Genomic DNA, 21,801 nt, shown 5'->3' with positions numbered 1-21,801 from the left:
GCAAAACTCCAACTATAGGTCAACTGCAATCCCTTTCTGTTCATTGCCTGTACCCAAGCTGCTGAAAGTGGCTGGAAAAAAACACATCATCATTCTGATTATTATCACTTTAAATTCATGACTACTAATTTTAAGAGGACCTCTGTGTGGCACTGTCGTCTCCTGCAAAAGTGAAAAGTGGTAGTGGGTCAGTCTTGTCAGACTCTTTGTGACCCCATGGATTGTAGCCCACCAGGCTCCTCTGTCCATGGAATTCTCCAAGAACACTGAAATGGGGAGCCATTCCCTTCTCCGGGGGTTTTTCCCAACCCAGGGATGGAACCCAGCCCTCCTGCATTTCAGGCAGATATTTTTTACCATCTGAGCCACAATTTCCCTGTTATGTCCCCCTACACTTCCACTCTCCAAAATAACTCTTTCTTTCCTTTGTTTCCCTTTGTAAATTTTTGGCCCCACTTTCAGGTGATGACTATGCTGATGACTCTTTCCTCCTATTTTTCAGGGTTTTAATGGATTTTAGTATTTTAAAAATTGGGTTTTATTTTTTGGAAAACTTCCCTTCCATTTCTTCTCAGGTTATATGTGCACACACATGTGGGGTAGGGGGAGGAACAGATGGATATACCAGTTTCTTCTCAATACTTTTATCTCCCTATGACTTTTCATTTTCTTATGAAATAAGTCATGACACATATTTTGCCATAACTTTTCAGGGTCCAAAATGCAATATTTTTATAAAATCTCTGATTTTACTTTATGAATATGATGGGAAATGCTAGATCCAAGAATCCTAAACCAACAATTAAGGAATATAGATGTTTCATTTATTTATTTACCAAACTTTTGAATGCCAGCCAGGATACATACATAATGCAAAATCAGAGGCTTCAGGGTAGATGAAAAACAGAAAGTTTCAAATCTCAAAGCCTGATAAGAACCTCACAGTCTAGTACATCAAAGTATTCATGTTTAACCACCATTGTACTGATGGTGAATGTAGGAACAAGCTTATATGCTTAACAGCAATAGAATTGTGAGAAAAAGTTTTCAGGATATACAGGGCTGTCAAGTAAGTTTGTTGAAAAAAATTTGGGGAAATATTTGAGAATTAGATAAATTCTCTATTACTATAATTTTAGGTTTTTGTTAAACTTTCTTTATAATAAGTAAAAAATAAAGTAGAAAACACTCTTTGTGGTTTAAAAACATGTCCACACTGTATTTTGATAGACCTCACTTCAAAAGATGGAGCCTAACTTCCATCCTTCTGAACGTGAGCTAGACTCTGACTGACTTCTAACAACTAGAAAGTGGTGGAAGTGACAGTGTGTGACTTCTGAGTCTAGGTTATGAAAGGAGTATCACTTTGTTCTCTCTCTTACATAATTTGTTCTGGAGGAAACCAGTCACCTGCTGTTTCATGGGGACACTCAGGCAGCCTGTGGAGAGGCTCACATGAAGAAAAACCAAGGACTCCTGCACCAAACCATCAACAGCTTGGCAGCCCTATGACTGGAAGTGTAACGTCTAGTCCAGTCAAGCCTTCAGATGACTGTGGCCCTTGTCAGCTCTGATTGCAATCTTGTAAGAGAGCCCAGACACGACTGCCCAGCTAATCTATTCCCAAATTTCCTCACCCACCGAAACTGTGAAGATAATAATATTTATTGTTTTAAGTTACTTAGATTGGGAGCTCTTTTACTGTGATACAATAAATAACTTTATATAAATTGTTTGTGAAATCGGAAATTGAAAGAGAAATAAAAATCAAATTCTAGTACCCAGGCAGAAAATTCTAAAAGCTTGTGATATTTGTTACTTTTTACATCATAATTTAATACCTTCATTATTTTTTCTTGTGCAATATTGCTTGTGGAAAAACTCAACTGTTAATGAAAAAGATATATAATTTTCATTTGAAAAGCATGGTTCTCTTATAGGTTTCAGGTAAAACTGGACTATATAATTTATTCTGAGCACCTTCCCACAACTTCATTGTTAGTTTACATTAATTTACCCTCTTATATGTTTATTAAGGTGCTAATTAAAAGGTACTTCAAAAAACAACTGCCATAAAAGAGTTCTGATTTATCACACAGTGGATAGCTTTATTTGCATTTGTACAATGCACCAACTATGAAATATAATTATTTGAATGATTAGAATTTGTGTAAGTTTCCTTACAAATAACTTTAAAAGTAGAAGTAGAAGTTTGACTCCAAAATTAGAGTCTTCCTAACCCGCCTCTTCTCAACTAAGAAAAACTGCAACATGAGTGCACCGGAAATATCAGAATATGGACAATTGCCAGGACTTGGTGGTTTTCTAAAGGACTTGGACAAAGACCAGATTCAGTTTTGTAATAAAGTATATAGAATTTTGTTTTAAAGTGACATTTGTACAATAAAGTGGCTGAAAGAATTTCTTTGATCTAAGAAATGGCACATATCTATGTGTGTGATTGTTATATTTTCAACAGACTGACTGCACAGCAAATATACTTGTTTACTTAAGATTTCCACAGAGATTAAAAAAGAATTTTTTGATGAGATTTTAGATACATTGTTAAAGCCCTTGTAAGAAAAGTATGAAATAAAAGGAACAATTAGTTGAAATACCTACATTTTTTTTAAAAAGCCATGTTGCTTAATAACTGTGAAAATTTTATTTTTATCATATTCCTTTAGATAATTTAAATGGTTTTATGTAAATATGCATATGTATATTTCATGGGCACAATGTCAAAGATAAGTCAGATATGAAAGATGGTTCAGTTGCTCAGTCGTATCTGACTCTTTCTGACCCCACAGACTGCAGCATGCCAGGCTTCCCTGTCCATCACCAACTCCTGGAGCTTACTCAAACTCATGTCCATTGAGTTAGTTATGCCATCCGACCATCTCATCCTCTCTCATCCCCTTCTCCTCCCGTCTTCTATCTTTTCCAGGTTCAGGGTCTTTTCCAGTGAGTCAGTTCTTTTCATCAGGTGGCCAAAGTATTGGAGCTTCAGCTTCGGCATCAGTTCTTCCAATGAATATTCAGGACTGATTTCCTTTAGGATGGACTGGTTGGATCTCCTTGCAGTCCAAGGGACTCTCAAGAATCTTCTCAACACCACAGTTCAAAAGCATCAATTCTTTGGTCTCAGCTTTCTTTATAACCCAACTCTCACATCCATACATGACTCCTGGAAAAACCATAACCTTCACTAGATGGACCTTTGTTGGCAAAGCAATGTCTCTGCTTTTTAATATGCTGTCTAGGTTGATCATATGAGTGACAAGTCATCATTCTATAAACAGTAGAATTTGAAGCAAAAATGAATGAAGGCTTACTGACAGAGCTCAAAGAAATACAAGATTCCTTAGGAGAAATACTGATAGTTTAGATGGCAAGCTGGAGGAAAAGAAAAAGAAAATGAGATGCACATATCAGGTTGTTAAATGGATGAAACTCAAAGGAGGAGGTAAATTTATTTGTGCCTAGATCAAAAAGTATGACTGGGTCTCCCCAAAGTAACTAAGGTTTATATAGGCAATATTGTGTAATGTTTAAGACTGTGGCCTCTGGAGCCACAATACTAGAGTTTGAACCTCAGCTGTTCTCACTTTTTGTTTCTGTGCCTTAGTTTTCTGATCTGTGAAACAGGAGTCATAAGATCTCATATGACTATTGAAAGGATTAAGTGTGATAAAATTTATGAAGATCTTAGTGGTCTAATGCTTATACTTATAAGTATGCTTATACTTATTTAAGCATATAGTAAGCATTCTATGTCACTTCCACTGTATAACTGTGGCATGTAGATAGGGAAACAATGAAAGACTTATTTTCTTGGGCTCCAAAATCACTGTGGATGATGACTGCAGCCATGAAATTAAAAGATGCTTGCTCCTTGGAGGAAAAGCTATGATAAACCTAGTGTGTGCTTAGTCTTTCAATAGTGTCTGACTCTTTGCAAACCTAGACAGCATATTAAAAAGCAGAGACATTACTTTGCTAACAAAGGTCTGTTTAGTCAAAGCAGTGGTTTTTCCAGTAGTCATGTACGGATGTGAGAGTTGGACCATAAAGAAGGCTGAGTGCCATAGAATTGATGATTTTGAACTGTGGTGTTGGAGATGTCCCTTGAGAGTCCCTTGGACTGCAAAGAGATCAAACCAGTCAATCCTAAAGGACATCAGTCTTGGGTTTAATGGTGATGGGGTTAGTTTTCCGATTGCCTTTGACTAATCAGTCTGACTCTGGGTCCCTCCTGGTGGAGCATACATTACTCAGCCAAAATGGATACCAGGGAGGAGGATTCTGGGAGGTTGGTAGGACATGTGGTGTCTCCTTTTGATCTTTTCTGAATTCTTCCAGTTGGTGGTGGCTTGTTAGTTCCATGTTCCTTACCAGGAGCTCCTGTGGTAAAACAATTCGTGCAAATGGTTACTATGGTACCCGACCAGGGTGAGTGGTTTCAGTCAATAATAATGATGAGGGGAAAAAGCAATATTGCAAAAGTGCCTTTCTCTTAGACAGTTCTCTGAGGTTGATGGATATTGTGTAACAAACTTAACCCGGCACAGTGGAGTTACTGTCTGGAGAAATTGCAGAACAAAAACTAGACAAAAGTCAGCAGCGAGCGTCAATGAAAAAATGTTGCTTGCCATATCAGTAAACAAAGGTTATTGTAGCCATCAAACCATCACATTACAGCCTCCCCTCCCCAACATGGTGAGGAAACAGGATGCAAACAGGATGCCCACCATCAAGTGGTCAGGCACAGCAGCCACCTCCAAAGATGTACCCTGAGGAGACTCAGAATGGGAAAACACACGATACTGGCCACAGATAGCTGAGGTTCTTATCAAAGGAATGGTTCCAGGGAGCCCAGACTCTTGCACCTTCCCATATATTGAAAAGTGTTAAATTTTTCAACTTGAGATCCTTGGTTTTCCTTAATTAACAGTAGTTTTTTGATATTCTGACTACTCGATCCTTGTTGCAAAAATTCCTGTGTATTCTGGTTCCTCCCTTACTTCTTCAGAACAGCTCTCAGAGCAAAGGAGAAGATTTAAAAAAGAAAAAAAAGTCTTTTTCCTTCTCCCTTAGTTGTCTAAAGAATTTAGGTAAGGTCCTGTTGCCAGAATAGAAATATCACCAGAGGTATATGGGATTAATATGGGCTAAATATGGTGGGTGGGAAACTTCACAGGGACTAGAGAACATAGTGCATGCCCTCTGAGTTCCATTGTCTCTAGATGACTCAGCAAATATTTGTTTACCAATCATTTGCTTTTCTATCTTCCTGTAAATTGTTTTTCTCCCCTTTAAGTTCCAAACCTCTACTCCCAATATCCTCTTTTGTGTTGAGCTGAAGATGGTATTTAAGGTGAGGTTTGCAGCCATTTTAGCAAGTTCTTCAGTTTTCCTGTGTCCATCCCCTGTGTTATTATTGTTGTTCAGTCGCTCAGTGGTATCTGGCTCTTTGTGACCCCATGGACTGCAGCACACCAGTCATCCCTGTCCTTCACCATCTCCCAGAGTTTGCTCAAACTCATGTCCATTGAGTGGGTGATGCCATCTCTGTATACATGTTGTTAAATTTTTGTTAGATATTTTCCTGTTAATCTGTTTCAAGTCAATTTAACTCTTAGACCAGTTAGAAGAACCTAGAAGAGTAGAGGAAAATTTCTTGCCCTGCAACAGTTGAAACTAAGTAAAGGGTATGCAGGATTCAGTATGTTACTTTTCAACTTTTCTGTAAGCTTGACTTTTTTTATACAAATAGAAAAATAAAAAACAGTATGCTGCTGTTGCTGCTGCTGCTGCTAAGTCGCTTCAGTCGTGTCCGACTCTGTGAAACCCCATAGACGGCAGCTCACCAGGCTCTGCCATCCCTGGGATTCCCCAGGCAAGAACACTGGAGTGGGTTGCCATTTCCTTCTCCAATGCATGAAAGTGAAAAGTGAAAGTGAAGGTGCTCACTTCGTGTCCGACTCTTTACGACCCCATGGACTGCAGCCCAACAGGCTCCTCCGTCCATGGGATTCTCCAGGCAAGAGTACTACATATTGAAGAGGAAATACTACTTTAGGTTCTGTATTATGCTCCATATCCAGAAATGTAGTCTTGAATGTTATTATTTTTAGATCAATGATTATTCCATAATTTTGTCTTATTTTAAAGCATTTTCTCAAGTTGGAATATTCTTTGTAATTTTGATAATAGTTATTTTAAAATGTAATGCATATTTTATTATGCATTTATTATCACTATCCCTATAACAATCCTGAAAGATAAATGCTGTTTTTTCCATTTTTCACGTAAGGAGAATAAAGGCTCAAACATGTTATTTGCCATTGATCACATGCAACTATAAATGTTGGTACTGTGATTTCTGCCCAATTGTACCATAATTCAAACTATGCTCTTTTGTTCTATCATGTGCTTCCAATGGAGAGATTCATTTGTTGATGACTGAGCAACTTTCCTCTGGGTAAAGCCATTTATACAAAGCAAAACCTATTAAAATGGTATTCTTACACAAAATGAGGGGAAACATGACTTCTGTTGCTTTATCGAAATCTCAAACTTGACAAAATATGAACCCCTTTTCAAAAACTTTCAAAATGCAGGTTCTTTGTCCTATTCAGTTGACTCATCATAAGAACTAACACCCAAAAAAGATGTCCTTTTCATTTAGGGGACTGGAATGCAAAAGTAGGAAGTCAAGAAACACCTGGAGTAATAGGCAAATTTGGCCTTGAAATACGGAATGAAGCAGGGCAACAACTAACAGAGTTTTGCCAAGAAAATGCACTGGTCATAGCAAACACCCTCTTCCAAAAACACAAGAGAAGACTCTACACATGGACATCACCAGATGGTCAACACCGTAATCACATGGATTATATTCTTTGCAGCCAAAGATGGAAAAGCTCTATACAGTCAACAAAAACAAGACCAGGAGCTGACTGTGGCTCAGATCATGAACTCCTTATCACCAAATTCAGACTGAAATTGAAGAAAGTAGGGAAAACCACTAGACCATTCAGGTATGACCTAAATCAAATCCCGTATACAGTGGAAGTGAGAAATAGATTTAAGGGACTAGATCTGATAGATACAGAGCATGATGAACTATGGAATGAGGTTCGTGACATTGTACAGGAGACAGGGATCAAGACCATCCCCATGGAAAAGAAATGCAAAAAAGCAAAATGGCTGTCTGGGGAGGCCTTACAAATAGCTGTGAAAAGAAGAGAAGTGAAAAGCAAAGGAGAAAAAGAAAGATATAAGCATCTGAATGCAGAGTTCCAAAGAATAGCAAGGAGAGATAAGAAAGCCTTCCTCAGTGATCAATGCAAAGAAATAGAGGAAAACAACAGAATGGGAAAGACTAGAGATCTCTTCAAGAAAACTAGAGATACCAAGGGAACATTTCATGCAAAGATGGGCTCGATAAAGGACAGGAATTGTATGGACCTAACTGAAGCAGAAGATATTAAGAAGAGGTGGCAAGAATACACAGAAGAACTGTACAAAAAAAGATCTTCACGACCCAGATAATCACGATGGTGTGATCACTCACCTAGAGCCAGACATCCTGGAATGTGAAGTCAAGTGGGCCTTAGAAAGCATCACTACAAACAAAGCTAGTGGAGGTGATGGAATTCCAGTTGAGCTGTTTCAAATCCTGAAAATGATGCTGTGAAATGCTGCACTCAATATGCCAGCAAATTTGGAAAACTCAGCAGTGGCCACAGGACTGGAAAAGGTCAGTTTTTTTTCCCAATCCCAATGAAAGGCAATGCCAGAGAATGCTCAAACTACTGCACAATTGCACTCATCTCACATGCTAGTAAAGTAATGCTCAAAATTCTCCAAGCTGAGGCTTCAGCAATAGGTGAACCATGAACTTCCTGATGTTCAAGCTGGTTTTAGAAAAGGCAGGGGAACCAGAGATCAAATTGCCGATGTTCGCTGGATCACGGAAAAAGCAAGAGAGTTCCGGAAAAACATCTATTTCTGCTTTATTGACTATGCCAAAGCCTTTGACTGTGTGGATCACAATAAACTGTGGAAAATTCTGAAAGAGACGGGAATACCAGAGTACCTGACCTGCCTCTTGAGAAATCTGTATGCAGGTCCGGAAGCAACAGTTAGAACTGGACATGGAACAACAGACTGGTTCCAAATAGGAAAAGGAGTATGTCAAGGCTGTATATTGTCACCCTGCTTAGTTAACTTATATGCAGAGTACATCATGAGAAACGCTGGACTGGAAGAAACACAAGCTGTAATCAAGATTTCTTGGAGAAATATCAATAACCTCAGATATGCAGATGACACCACCCTTATGGCAGAAAGTGAAGAGGAACTAAAAAGCCTCTTGATGAAAGTGAAAGTGGAGAGTGAAAAAGTTGGCTTAAATCTCAACATTCAGAAAACAAAGATTATGGCATCCGGTCCCATCACTCAAGGCAAATAGATGGGGAAACAGTGGAAACAGTGTCAGACTTTATCTTTTTGGGGCTCCAAAATCACTGCAGATGGTGACTGCAGCCATGAAATTAAAAGACGCTTACTCCTGGGAAGGAAAGTTATGACCAACCTAGACAGCATATTCAAAAGCAGAGACATTACTTTGCCAACAAAGGTCCGTCTAGTCAAGGCTATAGTTTTTCCTGTGGTCATGTATGGATGTGAGAGTTGGACTGTGAAAAAGGCTGAGCACCGAAGACTTGATGCTTTTGAACTGTGGTGTTGGAGAAGACTCTTGAGAGTCCCTTGGACTGCAAGGAGATCCAATCAGTCCATTCTGAAGGAGACCAGCCCCGGGATTTCTTTGGAAGGAATGATGCTAAAGCTGAAACTCCAGTACTTTGGCCACCTCATGCGAAGAGTTGACTCATTGGAAAAGACTCTGATGCTGGGCGGGATTGGGGGCAGGAGAAGAAGGGGACCGCAGAGAATGAGATGGCTGGCATCACTGACTCGATGGACATGAGTCTGAGTGAACTCCAGGAGTTGGTGATGGACAGGAAGGCCTGGCGTGCTGCAATTCATGGGGTCGTGAAGAGTCGGACACGAGCAACTGAACTGAACTGAACTGAACTAAAGCAAGAGTTAATGGATCAACTACATATTTGATGGTGCTATTTCAAATAGTGGCATTTGGCTCTTCAAGTTCCTAAAATTTTCCATTTTAAAGTACTCATATTCTTATTAACAAGTGGCACTTTCTGCCTGTAAGGCAAAGCATCAGTCATCAGCAAATATTTATTGAGCACTTCATGAGTGCTTAGCATATCATGTATGCATTTTACTGGAAATCCTATTGCAAACGTAACCACATTTTGTTTCTGCTGAAGATAGTAACAGTACATGACTTTTTGCTTCTTAATTTAAAAGATTTTGACATTATCAAAAACATTATAGGATAGTTATTTGATGGAAAAGATCTTCCCTTTCAAAAATTGAATTATAGTTGATGTATAACATTATATTAGTTTCAGATGTACAACATAGTGATTAAATATTTTTATAAATTACATTCTATGTTATTCCCGAATGAAAGGCAAAAAGATATGACACTTAAAGATTAACTCCCTGAGGTCAGATCAGATCAGATCAGTCACTCAGTCGTGTCCAACTCTTTAGGATCCCATGAATCGCAGCACGCCAGGCCTCCCTGTCCATAACCAACACCTGGAGTTCACTCAGACTCACACCCATTGAGTCAGTGATGCCATCCAGCCATGTCATCCTCTGTCGTCCCCTTCTTCTCCTGCCCCCAATCCCTCCCAGCATCAGAGTCTTTTCCAATGAGTCAACTCTTCGCATGAGGTGGCCAAAGTACTGGAGTTTCAGCTTTAGCATCATTCCTTCCAAAGAAATCCCAGGGCTGGTCTCCTTCAGAATGGACTGGTTGGATCTCCTTGCAGTCCAAGGGACTCTCAAGAGTCTTCTCCAACACCACAGTTCAAAAGCATCAAGTCTTCGGTGCTCAGCCTTCTTCACAGTCCAACTCTCACATCCATACATGACCACAGGAAAAACCATAGCCTTGACTAGACGGACCTTTGTTGGCAAAGTAATGTCTCTGCTTTTGAATATGCTATCTAGGTTGGTCATAACTTTCCTTCCCAGGAGTAAGCGTCTTTTAATTTCATGGCTGCAGTCACCATCTGCAGTGATTTTGGAGCCCCGAAAAATAGAGTCCGACACTGTTTCCACTGTTTCCCCATCTATTTCCCATGAAGTGGTGGGACCGGATGCCATGATCTTAGTTTTCTGAATGTTTAGCTTGAAGCCAACTTTTTCACTCTCCACTTTCACTTTCATCAAGAGGCTTTTTAGTTCCTCTTCACTTTCTGCCATAAGGGTGGTGTCATGCTACTGTAATGTCATGCTACTTAATATGCTACTGTAGAACAACAGAGAAATAGCTGCAGAAGGAATGAAGAGGCTGAGTAAAAATGGAAAAAATGCCTAGTTGTGAATGTGTCTCATGGTGAAAGTAAATGCTAATGCTGTAAAGAATAATATTGCATAGGAACCTGGAATGTTAGGTCCATGAATCCAGGTAAATTGGAGGTGGTCAAACAGGAGATGGCCAGAGTGAACATCAACATTTTAGGACTCTGTGAGGTAAAATGGACAGGAATGGATGAATTTAATTCAAATGACCATTATATCTACAACTGTGGGCAAGAATCCCTTCTTTGGATAAAGACCAGACTTGGTGTGGTTGGTTGTGGTTCATTTCACTTGCCCCATGGTATCTTCCTTTCCACATTATTGTGCAGTGTTCACTTTTCATAACTGTCATAATTGGTTTTAAATCTAGAATGTTTTTTGTTACACTTAAGTAGAGAATCACATGCAGAAATATGGTCAAGAAGGTTTTTTTACGTCTATGAAACCCAAACATCAAAGCGATTAAGATAACCAAGGTGGTGCAAATGACATTGTATGCTTGATTTGATCATTTTGAGTATGTCAGCTATTTCCCACTTGGCATAATGTTGATCTTTGTTAATGCCTTGATTTGATTGCTATCAACTTCAACTGGTCTACCTGACCACAGAGCACTGTCCAGTGAGAAATCTCCAGTGCAAAACTTCCCAAACCGCTTTTAAAAAAAATTATTTTAACTGGAGGCTAATTATTTCACAATACTGTAGTGGTTTTTGCCATAGATTTACATGAATCAGCCACAGGTGTACACGTGTCCCCCATCCTGAACCCCCCTCCTACCTCCCTCCCCATCCCATTCCTTAGGGTCATCTCAGTGCACTGACCCTGAGTGCCCTGTCTCATGCATCAAACCTGGACTGGCGATCTATTTCAAGTATGGTAATATACATGTTTCAATGCTATTCTCTCAAATCATCCCACCCTGGCCTTCTCCCACTGAGTCCAAAAGTTTGTTCTTTACATCTGTGTCTCTTTTGCTGTCTTGCATATAGGGTCTTTGTTACCATCTTTCTAAATTCTCTCTCTCTCTCTCTCTCTCTCTCTCTCTCTCTCTATATATATATATATATATATATATGTATATGTTAATATACTGTATTGCTGTTTTTCTTTCTGACTTACTTCACTCTGTATAATAGGCTCCAGTTTTATCCACCTCATTAGAATGGATTCAAATGCATTCTTTTTAATAGCTGAGTAATATTCCATTGTGTATATGTACCACAACTTGCTTATCCATTTATCTGCCAATAGACATCTAGGTTGCTTCCATGTCCTAGCTATTGTAAGCAGTGCTGTGATGAACATTGGGGTACATGTATCTCTTTCAGTTCTGGTTTCCTCAGATTATATGCTCAGGAGTGGTATTTCTGGGTCATAAGGCAGTTCTATTACCAGTTTTTAAGGAATCTCCACACTGTTCTTCATAGTGGCTGTACTAGTTTGCATTCCCACCAACAGTGTAAGAAGGTTCCCTTTTGTCCGCACCCTCTCCAACGTTTATTGTTTGTAGACTTTTTGATAGCAGCCATTCTGACCAGCGTGAGATGGTACCTCATTGTGGTTTTAATTTGCATTTCTCTGATAATTAGTGATGTTGAACATCTTTTCATGTGTTTGTTAGCCATCTGTTTGTCTTCTTTGGAGAAATGTCTGTTTAGTTCTTTAGCCCATTTTCAAACCACTTTTTTGACTCATTTAATCAGTCACAACACCCTTTTCATACACAGAACAAATCTTCTTGTTTTTCAGTTGCATTTTTACCTTTCTTTAAATAATAAATCATAATATGAAAAAAATGTTGCTTTCCCCCTTCCGTCTTAATTATTAAATTGGCTACACAAAAATTCAACAATTTTGATAAGCTTTTTTAAAACTGCATGCTGATATGGCAGCTGTCACAAAACAATCTAACAAAACTGTTTTGAATGAAATTAAAGAGAACTAAGCAAAGGTCCGTCTAGTCAAGGTTATGGTTTTTCCAGTGGTCATGTATGGATGTGAGAGTTGGACTGTGAAGAAAGCTGAGCACCGAAGACTTGATGCTTTTGAACTGTGGTGTTGGAGAAGACTCTTGAGAGTCCCTTGGCCTGCAAGGAGATCCAACCAGTCCATTCTGAAGGAGATCAGCCCTGGGATTTCTTTGGAAGGAATGATGCTAAAGCTGAAACTCCAGTACTTTGGCCACCTTATGCGAAGAGTTGACTCATTGGAAAAGACTCTGATGCTGGGAAGGATTAGGGGCAGGAGGAAAAGCGGATGACAGAGGATGAGATGGCTGCATGGCATCACCAACTCGATGGACGTGAGTTTAAGTGAACTCCGGGAGATGATGATGGACAGGGAGGCCCGGTGTGCTGCGATTCGTGGGGTCACAAAAAGTTGGACACAACTGAGTGACTGATCTGATCTGACCTGATCTGAAGCACTACTAGAGCCATCTTACAGAAAACAAACAAACTTTTTGGCCAACCCAATAGTATTATGCTATCTGTTAGTAGTGAGTTTTATTTCTTCACTTCCAATTTGGATGACTTTTCTTTCTTTTTTTGGTCTGATTGCTGTGGATAGGACTTCCAATACTGTGTTAAGTAGAAATGGTGAGAGCAGGCATCCTTGTCTTGCTTCTGATTTCAGAGGGAAAGTTTTTAGTTTTCACCACTGACTAATATCAGATGTGAGTTTGTCACAAATGGCCTTTATTATGTTGAGATATGTTTCTACTATATGAGCTTTGTTGAGAGTTTTCATCATGAATGAGGGTCAAATTTGGTCAAACACTTTTTCTAACTTACAGTGGTGATCATGTAATTTTTATCCCTCATTTTTTAGTGTGGTATAACATTGATATATAAGCAGTGAACCATCCTTGCATCCTTGGAATAAACCTCACTTAATCATGATATATGATCCTTTTAATATATTTTGGGATTCTGCTTGTTAATATTTGAAGAGTTTTTATATCTCTTTGAGAGATATTATTATTGTTCTCATGAGAGATATTATTATTGTTGTTCAGTCACCAAGTCATGTCTGACTCTTTGTGACCCCATGGACTGCAGGATGCCAGATTTCCTTGTCCCTTACCATCTCCCAGAGTTTTTCCAAGTTCATGTCTATTGCTCAGTGATACCATCCAACCATCCCATCCTCTGTCACCCTCTTTTCCTTCTGCCTTCAATCTTTCCCAGCATCAGGGTCTTTTCCAATGAGTTGACTGTTTGCGTCAGGTTATCATACTACTCCCTTCTGGTCTGCAAAGTTGCTGCTAAAAAATTAACTGATAACCTTATAGAGGTTATTTTGCATGTGACTCTTTGTTTTTCTCTTGGTGTCTTTACAATTTTCCTGTTATATTTAACTTTCACTATTTTAATCGCGTTATGGTCTGGAACTCATTGGATTCATTTTGTTTGGGAGTCTCTGTGCTTCCTATAACTGGATATCTGTCCTTCTCCAGGTTCAGGAAGTTTTCAGCCATAATTTCATCATATACATTTTCTACCCCTTTCTCTCTCTCTTCTCCTTCTGAGACTCCTATAATATAAATGTTAATTGCTTGATATTGTTTCTGAGATGCCTTAAGCTATTCCTATCTTTAAAAAATTACTTTTTTCTTTTTGCTGTTTTAAATGGGTGATTTCCATTGTTCTATCTTCCAGATCATTTATATGTTCTTTTGTATTATCTAGACTGCTTTTAATTTTCTCTAGTGTCATTTTTTAAAAATTCAGTTATTCGCCTCAGCTCTGACTGGTTCTTTTTTATACTTTCTGATTCTTTGTTAAAATTCTCAGTGTTCATCTATTCTTTTCCCTGGTTAGTTAGCTTTTTATGTTTTTTATTTGAAAGATTTTATCAGGTAAATTACTTTTATCTGTATCATTATGGTCTTTCATGGGTTTTTTTTTTTTTCCTTTTTCTTTAATTTGAATCATATTTGTTTAACTTTGTCTTTGTAAAATTGGGTGAAATGGTTAGTATTTTGTTCTTGAAAGTGGTTCCTTATGTGCAGCATCATTATTCATTCTTCATGTACTAAGCGTTCTTCACCCTACACTTAGGCTTGTTCCCTTCTGAGTGTGTGCAACGACAGGTGCTCTGGCGATGGCAGTCTCTACCCTGGAGCTAGTCTTGCTCCCTTTTGATGGTGCATGTTGATGGCCACTCATGTTGGCAGTCTCTTCCCTGGAGTTAGTCTTGTCCCCCTCCCCCCTCCCCGAGTGTGTGCCTCAACTTCCATGCTGGCAATGATTTCCTCTACCTTGGTCAGAAGCAGGACTTAGGTCAGAACTGGTTCTATTCCTTCCATATGCACATTCTCATTGGCAATGGTAGCCACTGCCTTAGCAGGGAGTAGTACTGAAGCAAGAGGATCTAGAGTGGGATCTTCATATGGGCTGAGTAGGTCTGGGGGCACAAGGGTTGTAATCCTGGCAAGCTGGCCAGAGCCTCAGGTAGTTTTCAATCTTCTGCCTACACATTGTGACTAGGAGTAAGCAAGTCTGTGTGTTTGCTTCTTAAGAGCGGAGTCCTCGTTTCTACAATCCTCCTGTAGGCCCCACTGGTTTTTAAGTTAGCCAATTGTGTTCATTATTCCAGTGTTAGACCTCAGAGCTGGGGTGCCTAACAAGTAACTTGAATTCCTTGATCTGCAGAGAAGATCCCCAAGCCTGTGATTTCCCCCTCCTTTTCTGTGTACTCTATAAGGGGTGTTGGTCTTGAGTAGATGCAGGCCTCTTTCTCCTTCCTACCAGACTCTGTGTGGATCTTTCTTTATAGGCTTGGTTATAGAAAAGCTCTTCTACTAGTCCCCAGGTTGATTTCAGTGAGACCTGATCTATGCGGTTGTAGTTCTGATGTGTTTGTGAGAGGAGATGAGCCCAACATCTTCCTTCTCTATCATCTTGATTTTCTTTGGTGAACTATTTTTAACATAACAATTTACTTATAAACTCCAAATGAAGCAAGTAAGAATGTTTATGTGTAAAGTTTAAGAAAATTCACAAACTTCTTGATAAAGCCAGTTGAATATTTAAAAATAAGAACTCTTCTTGACTTTGGGAAGATTTCAATATGAGAGGACAAATGAGATCATCTGTTGGGATTATCTCTAACATGTATACTTAGATGAATAAAAGTGAGTATAGAGATTGTCAGGGAGGAAGAAGTGTTTTTCTTCTACCCTTCTAGGTTCTTCTGGCTGGCCTAAGAATTAAATTGATGTGGAGACAGGTTAATAATAGACGATTTAAGTAGAAAATCAAACTAACTTTTAATAACACGTACACACTGGACAGTTCCAGAAAAAAACTGAGTAACTCACCAAAAGGACCAAAACCCTTACTTAACCACAATTCTCAGCTAAAGAAAAAAAAAGGGATATTGGGGGAATTGATTTGGAACTCAAGGAGAGGAAGGCAATTTACATGACTACGGAAAAACAAGTTTGGTGAACAGCTATGTGCTTAGTTGTGCAGAGACAATGAGACACAGCATGAAATTTCAACAAACAGACTTTGCTTGGTTCCTTCCTGTCTAAGCACTCGGTTCATACTATAGTTATTCATAGTAATAACTCCCTTCCTGGACAAGGTCCTCTACCTGTACATTTTTTTAGATATTAAAGAGGAAAGTTCAAGCTTCTTCTTGAGCCTTTGTGGCCCTTGATTGTTTCAATTTAAAATGATTCACATACCAAAGAAACATTTTGGGGTGGCAAATTATGCTCCCCTACAAGATAATTGTTTAAGGGTATTAGAACAAAAGAGTATTTGCTAGAAATTTTACTAATAATGCTTAGGTATATGATGATTTAAGTAAAGAAACTTGAAACTTCCCTGGCTGTCCAGTAGCTAAGATGACATTCCCAATGCAGAGAGCCTGGGTTCCATGCCTGTTCAGGGAACTAGATCCCACACACTTCAACTAAGATCTCACATGATGCAATGAAGGTCAAAGATCCCATGTGCCACAACTAAGACCCAGTGCAGCCAAATAAATACATATTTAAAAAAAATAAGTAAATTGTCTATAATAGTTAATTTCCTCAAACTCTGTTTGATGGAATGGATGCTCCCAAGATTCTTTTTAACAATAGGCTCAGAAGTTGAGGTCATTTTGCTACAGATCCTTACCCCTTTAAGCATACAGTTAGTCTCAATGACTGAATATGACTCATTCTGTCTTTGCAGTAATCCATTTTTTCCCCTCTTTGGGGCATGAATTGTAAACTACTTTTAAGTGGTGATAGTCTGGCTTTATTCCTTTCTTTTCTATACACCCTGGGAGCATTTCAAACAGTAACATTCTTGAAGGTAAACTTGTGAAGGGAAATTTAAAAGCAAACATTCACTCTAGGAAAAGGCAGAGCAATGACAGCTTTTGTTTCCAAGGTTCCAATGGTTTTGCTGAGAATAAGGAGAATCCCAGAGACTCAGCAAAAATTGGGACATAGGATATTTTTCTTGAGGCATGTCCCTGCATACCTGTCCTACCTTCATGCTGTAGGAAAAAACTTTTCAGATTATCTTTAAAGTCTGGCACAGATTCATCTTTCTTTTGTTTGCAGGTTTGAATAATAGGCCAATCAGTGTGGGCAGGGAACTCTAGGAATAGCTTATAAAATATTGGCTGCTATTTCATGATATTTTCTTGTTCATAAGGTGACCCTGTTGGATATTGATCTCAATATCAGTCTTGGGGTTATGCCATTCTGCTTCCTGCACCTATTGTGGGGCTTCACCAGGTCTTACCAGCATGTGTAGAAGGTAGTTAAGATTTGCCTGTCTGGAGTCATAGGCCCTGAGGAAAATTACATTCTTTAGAAAACTTTTGGGAATCCTTTCTAGGTTTAGGAAATTCTTTAACTGAGGCCCTTAGCTTGGTTTTTAACCCAAAATTAAAAGATATTTGAAGGTGGTTATTCAAGAGATAGTCTTATTTTAAAACATAATTATTTAACACTTTCTATAGAGCAGAAAATTCTTAAAGAGATGGGAATACCAGACCACCTACCTGCCTCTTGAGAAACCTGTATGCAGGTCAAGAAACGACAGTTAGAACTGGACATGGAACAATGGACTGGTTCAAAACTGGGAAAGGAGTACATCAAGGCTGTATATTGTCACCCTGCTTATTTAACTTATATTCAGAGTGCATCATGAGAAATGCCAGGCTGGATGAAGAACAACCTGGATACTGAATCAAGATAGCTGGGAGAAATATCAGTAACCTCTGATATGCAGATGACATCACCCTTATGGCAAAGAGTGAAGAGAAACTAAAGAGCCTGTTGATGAAGGTGAACGAGGAGAGTGGAAAAGTGGCTTAAAGCTCAACATTCAAAAAACTAAGATCATGGCATTAAGTCCCATCACTTCATGTCAAATAGATGGGAAAACAGTGACAGACTTTATTTTCTTGAGCTCCAAAATCACTGCAGATGGTTTGACTGTAGTCATGAAATTAAAGGATGTTTGCTTCTTGGAAGAAAAGCTATGACAAACCTAGATAGCATATTAAAAAGCAGAGACATTATTTTGTCAACATAGGTCTGTATAGTCAAAGTTATGGTTTTTCCAGTAGTCATGTATGGATGTGAGAGTTGGACCATAAAGAAAACGGAGCACCAAAGAATTGATGCTTTTGAACTGTGGTATTGGAGAAGACTCTTGAGAGTGCCTTGGACTGAAAGGAGGTCAAACCAGTCAATTCTAAAGGAAATCAATCCTGAATATTCATTGGAAGGACTGATGCTGAAGCTGAAACTCCAATACTTTGCTGCCAGATGTGAGGAGCTGACTCATTAGAAAATCCCCATGCTGGGAAAGATTGGAGGCAGGAGGAGACGGAAGATGAGATGGTTGGGTGGCATCACTGACTCAATGGACATGAATTAGAGCAAGTTGCGGGAAATGGTGAAGGACAGGAAAGCCTGGCATGCTGCAGCCCATGGGGTTGCAAAGAGTCGGACATGACAGAGTGACTAAACAACAACAATAGAGTAGAAAGGCAATTCAGACAGAGGATTAGTAGACTCAGATAACACAGAGTGAAGCAGTAGGAGTCATGTTAATCTTATAGCCTTTTGGAGGGAGTACCTGGTGTGTCTTTAATTTTTTAATAGCTTTTTGCAATGAAAACTGCAATGAAGCTATTTTAGAATCTCAAAGTTTTGGGAGGCTTCTATAGCCAATTAAAATAGATATCCCATTTTGTTTATTTGATTTGGGAACCACTGCTTTCCAGTGTACTCATTAGTAAGATTTTGCTGTCATTATAGATATCTACAGTTTCCAGGATCATAGTTCTTAAAAATAAGTAGGTGTTCTAGAAGGTGAAGGACTCAATTATTTGCGACTTGAGTATCCTATTTCTCTAGATAAGCCTTGGGTCTGTCAGAATTAAATTAGTACCTAAGAGGAATGTGTCCCTGGGTTGAGAGTTTTGTGGTGTTTTCCAGGGTACCAATTTATCCTAGCACCAGAGTCTTAGGTTTAAGTGGCAAATGCTCTGATAGCTTCTAAATGCCTGATTTATACCCACCAATTTTGCAACTTTGGCTTCTGAGACTCCCATCAGCAGTGGATCTATTATTCATTTACCTCATGTTCACATTAAAAGTAATAACAGTAACTGAGGAAGCAGGAGTATGGACATCAGCAATAACCAAAGAAACGGTACTGTGGAATGGCCAAGGGCTAGATCCAGGTGGACTGATCTGCCAGGTCAAGCTAACCTGTTAATCCCTGGACAGCAATTGTAGACTAACCAAATTCTAAAGACTGGTGTTCTGATAGAGCCTTCTGTCAGTCTAGACTGATCTGTTAACCTGGGACTGGAAAGTCAAAAATAGTGAGAGCCTGGTTTAGAATCTGAGAGAAACTTATCCATGACTGTTTGAAACAGCAAGAAAGACAGAACCCAAAGTATTCAGTGGGTACTAACATCTGCATTTCTTAGTGCCTCTGAAACTTTGGATTCCACTGTTACTACCAAAACTGAAAAAATAAAATTCAACTGAATAGATTTTGAAGATTCAGTAATTCATTAATCAGGCAGCATCCAGTCTAGCAGACTGAAAGGAATATGATGAGTTATATAAGCCAAGAGATTTGGAGCAGGAAGAAGGAAGCTTTACTAGGCAAGATTGGTTATCCAAAGGTTACTCTTTTGATAGGCATTGGCATTTGGCAGATTACTTACCCAGTACTCACTAGGTGATTCCTGATTGATTAGCTTAAGATTCTGTTTCTGGGAGAAGCAAAACTGTGACTATGTTCAGTCTCAGTTTGGTGACATGAGCTTTCCCATCTGACTCTGTTTTGAGCCTGCTGTCTTGTTTATAGCAGAACCTGGTTGGTATCTAGGTTACGTAATTTCATATATCAAAGAGTGATGATGTAAAACTCCTAGAAGATAACACAGGCAAAAACGTTCTCTGACATAAATCATACAAATGTTTTCTTAGGTCAATCTACTAAGGCAATAGAAATAAAAGCAAAAATAAATGAAACCTAATCAAATTTCTAAGTGTTTGCATAGCAAAGGAAACCATAAATGAAATAAAAAGACAACTTCTGCACTGACAGAAAATATTTGCAAATGTTGTGACTGAATAATTTCTAAAGGGATAAGTTTCAAAAATATATAAACAGCTCATACAACTCTTAAACAAACAAACAAAAAAAACAAACAATCCAATTAAAAAAAAAAAAATGGGCAGAAGACCAAAATAGATGTTTCTCCAAAGAAAACATACAGATGACCAATAGGCACATGAAAAGATGCCCAACCTTGCTAATTATTATTACAGAAATGCAAATCAAAGCTACAATGAAGTGCCACCATACACTGATGTCAGAATGGCCATAAAGTTTTTAAAAATCTACAAATAAAAAATGTGTGAGAGGGTGTGGAGAAAAAGGAACACCACCAACACTGTTGGTGGGAATGTAAGTTGATGCAGCCATTATGTAAAACAGTATGAGGTTCCTCAAAAATCTAAAAATAGGGTTGCTATGTGATTCTGCAATCCCACTCCTGGACATATATCCAGGCAAAAATATAATTCAAAAAGACACATGCACCCCTGTATTCACTGCAGCACTATCTGCAATAGCCAAGACATGGAAGCAACCTAAATGTTCATCAGTAGATGAATGGATGAAGAAGATGTGGTATACATACATATGTAATATTACTTAGCCATAAAAGGAATAAAATAATGACATTTGAAACAACATTGATGGGCCTAGAGATTATTATACTAAGTGAAGTAAGCCAAACAGAGAAAGCCAAATATCATATGATATTGCTTACATGTGGAATCTAAAAAAAAATGATACAAATGAACTTATTTATTAAACAGAAATAGACCCTGAGACATAGAAAACAAATTGATGGTTTACCAAAGAGGAAAGTGCTATGGGAATTATAAATTAGGATATTGAGATTTGTGACCCCATGGACTGTAGCCTACCAGGCTCCTCTGTGCATGGAATTCTCCAGGTCAAAATACCGCAGTGGGTAGCCATTCCCTTCTCCAGGGGATCTTCCTAACCCAGGGATTTAACCCAGCCCTCCCACATTGCAGGTGAATTATTTACCATCTGAGCCACCAGAGAAGCCCAGGAATACTGGAGTGGGTAGCCTATCCCTTCTCCAGCGAATCTTCCTGACCCAGCAGTCAAACTGTGTCTCCTGCATTGCAGGTTGATTCGTTATCAGCTGAGCCACCAGGGATGTCCAGTCCCATACACACACTACTATAGATAAGACAGATAACCAAGAAGGACCTGCTGTAGCACAGGAAACATACTCAATATTTTGTAATAACCTATAAGAATCTGAAAAACTATATATATATATAATATTATTATATATACATATATATAGACTTTTACATATATACACACACCTGAAACTAAGATAACTTGTAAATAAATTTTACTTCAATTTATATATATGTGTAAAAAAATATATGTAAAAATGTATATATGTATACATATGTATACATTATGTATATATTATATGTATATACATATATATGTATATATAGAGATTTTTACATCTATACACACACCTGAAACTAAGATAACTTGTAAATACACTTTACTTCTATTTATATATATATATGTTAAAAATAAATCCATAGAGAAGGTAGAGCATACAGATTGTGTTCTTTTCATCTTAGAATAAATTTATCTGTTTTCTACTTCAGGACTGCAAAGCAAGAATGAGTTGAACTGGCCTGAAAGGAATTCCTTTGTAGGCATCATTTACCAGTCAGGGTGCAGTAAGAAGACTCTGAATGGAGTTGAGAGGTGG

The 21,801-nt window shown here is 38.5% G+C and overlaps 1 long non-coding RNA gene across 1 annotated transcript; it reads right to left on the bottom strand.

Moving 5' to 3' along the window:
- Positions 1-2,081: 2,081 nt before the first annotated feature.
- Positions 2,082-19,807, bottom strand: LOC132345278 (uncharacterized). The gene is made up of 2 exons (XR_009494508.1): positions 19,678-19,807; positions 2,082-4,404 (listed from the first exon to the last, which is right to left on the bottom strand). It is a non-coding gene; the product is annotated as an uncharacterized lncRNA (long non-coding RNA).
- Positions 19,808-21,801: the final 1,994 nt, after the last annotated feature.

Source organism: Bos taurus, chromosome 5, assembly GCF_002263795.3.
Source record: "Bos taurus isolate L1 Dominette 01449 registration number 42190680 breed Hereford chromosome 5, ARS-UCD2.0, whole genome shotgun sequence".
In the NCBI taxonomy this organism is placed as follows: Eukaryota; Metazoa; Chordata; class Mammalia; order Artiodactyla; family Bovidae; genus Bos; species Bos taurus.
This window is presented reverse-complemented; position numbering and strand designations above follow the sequence as displayed.